This window comes from Triticum dicoccoides, chromosome 4B, assembly GCF_002162155.2.
Source record: "Triticum dicoccoides isolate Atlit2015 ecotype Zavitan chromosome 4B, WEW_v2.0, whole genome shotgun sequence".
Taxonomy (NCBI): Eukaryota; Viridiplantae; Streptophyta; class Magnoliopsida; order Poales; family Poaceae; genus Triticum; species Triticum dicoccoides.
In genome coordinates this window covers 146,534,421-146,537,394 of record NC_041387.1, presented here as the reverse complement: position 1 = coordinate 146,537,394, position 2,974 = coordinate 146,534,421, and positions in this window count along the sequence as shown.

The window sequence follows — 2,974 nt, the reverse complement described above, 5'->3', positions numbered from 1 at the left end:
GGGGGGGGGTGAATGGGAGATTCAAAATTTCTTTCAAAAGTTTTGAACTGATCCCAAACACAGCATCAGAAATAAGGTACGAAGGAAAAACAACTCAATCAAGCACGATGTTGGGAACCATGTTTATCGATGTAGGAAGCAATTATGACACGAGCTTGTTGTAACACAGGTTTGATCACAATGATAGTAATGCTACAGGCAACCACATGAAGTAGCATGAGATAAAACATGACATGCACAGAGAAATAAAACTATAATAAGTTAACACAGATGAACTGAGGAATAGGACAACGATGAATGAAAACAAGTGATGAGAATGCAACGGGATGATCACAATGATATCTGATGTCAACAACAGAATTGAACGAAGCGAATGAAAAATACAATAGATGATAATGATCAGGTAAACTATCAACACAGAGCATGAAAGTAAACTACTGAAGGAATTGCAGTAAAGTAGAATGAACCAGTGGTGCTCGATGGCGACAATGATATTTGGTAGACTAGTTCACCCTTCTGCCAAAGGGCTACATCTGGTTGGAGGGGCTGTGACTTAACACGAAAGATAAACTCTCTTCACCCTATTCTCCTTCAACACAAAACTGATCAGACTCTGGTTGATTTCACTCGTGGTAGATACTTGTCGGTGATCTCCAAACCTTCGGCTGACCTTCGCGAACCACAATCACTCTTGTTGCTGAAGATCTAGCTCGGTGAAGACAACAACTCTTCAACACTCGAGCCGAAACCTATCCGTCTAGAGAGTGCACAACTCTCAAGAGTAATAGGTACAAGAACTCTAACTCAGAACAACTGCGATGCTAAACCACTGTCTAAGTTTGGGCTCTTGATTTTTCTCTCGGGGATCTTAAACTCAAATCACTCGGAGAGGGGTTGCTCAAATCAATCTTCTCAGAAATTTCAAGCAGAGCAGCCAACGAACAACATTGGAGCAGGGTGGCTATTTATAGCCACAGCCTTCCCTGATGGGAAAAGACCAAATTGGACATGTAGAGCAGCCAATGGCTGAACATCTCCAACGGTCGGAAATTTGAGCACAACGGTAACATTACTTGCGAAGCAAGTAACACTAACTCCTTAGTCCGAAAAATATCTCCCGCGACACGAAGAACAACGTCTACTGCTGCCAGGTAATCATTCGGAGCATAAAGGAGGGGTATAGGTTTTGGGCTAAGCATCACAGCGGATCTAAGCTTCGAGAACCTATACCCCTCCTAATAGTACAGAGGTCCTATGAATCAAATGAACCAAAGAAGATAGACAAAAAGAATACTACGTCTTCAATTTGTCTTCGACTTCCGTTCGCTGCAGTCAATTTCTTCGGGCGACGATACCGAACCAAATGCTTCGCTTCAGCAGTAAACGTTCAAGGGGTTAATTCCTTCACATCAATCTTCTCGTCTACATGTCTTCAGCACATGTAGCTCTTTCTTCTCTACAACGCAGATATACATCGGTGAAGTTCCTCGAACTTGGCACCGGAGAAAACATTCTCTTTGGTTTTGTATGGACCATTTCTCTCTGTATGCACCAGCAAAAAAATCAGTCCATACCTGTTTCCATCAAAAATCTCCAAAAACACAGTAAGGCAGATATTGCACCAACAATCTCCCCCCTTTTTGGAAGATTGTTGACAAAACAGATCACATCAAATGATAGATAATGAATGGAATGTAATGCAAAGGATAATAAAAGATGAGAGATAATTACGAAGATAAAACACGCCCCCTTGAAGGTATGCATCAGAGCATAAAATAAACCGGAAGGTAGCAAGGTAATTCTTCGTATGAGTGACATTGACCTATGATCTCATTCGAAGATTCTTTTAATGCACTCAACAGTGTCTGAGGTAATTCCTGTCACACAATCTTTGAAATGAATTAGATAGATATAGTGAGTACTTTGAAATGATTTGTGACGAAGGATATGTCATGAAGGTTTTCTCAGAACACGATTGTAATCCACACGAGATGTAAGTTTCTTGCATGTTAGATATTCGAGAAAGAATAGAGCAAGATAAACATGAGTATATTGCTCAGAGTGGATATGCTTCAGATGTGGTTTTCCTGCAACAAGGATGATATGAGGGATATATGCGAGGAAAAACACGTTGTCAGTCATATAAATAGCTTTCAAATCTCAAGAAATTTTATACTGAGGCTGACTTTCTTTTCCTGCAAGGTTAGATAATGAAGGATAATAATCATAGCATATCCAACCATAAAAAATATGGTTCATTTATCATTCAATAATGTACTTTTCCCTTTTTGTACCATCACTCAATAATTTCCTGTCCTCCTTGTAGAACAATTACTTTCCCTGCACGATAGATAATAATCAAGGGAAATCATTGCAAGGGAGAAAGCTTTTGATAGCACTTGCAAATAGATAGTTGGAAGCAAATAATATTGTAGGGGGGGGGTTATTAACATTACATGGCGACCGAATATTTTAGCACCACAGGCGGTGCGATAAGTTCATAAAGCAAATTGTTCGAGGAAAGCCAAAACATTCGAGTGCGAAAAGCAAACGACGAATGAAAAACACCCTACAAAAACCCCGTTCATCTATCACTCGATGTACTTCTCCCCCTTTTTGTTTACAAGTGTTAAAAATGAAAGAGAAAACATACGAGGAACTACTCGTTCGGAGTGTCCTCATAATCAGAATTGAAATTGCACAACGAATCAGAATCCGTAGAGCAAGGAATGGTCAAGGCAGAAGCAAAAGCAGGATTAGCAGCATGGACTTCAGAAGAAATGTTGCGATGAACATCTGGCTTGTAGATGAGTGTTCCAGCCGTGTCTTCAATTTCATCATGGTCTGACAAACAACATGTCAGTTGAAGCTGAACACCGAGGGAGCACAGGAGTTTGCCTTTGAATGCGAGGAACAACAAGTAAATCTAGGTAGTCATAATCCTTCTTGATGTCTTTGGCAGCCAGCTGCTTGC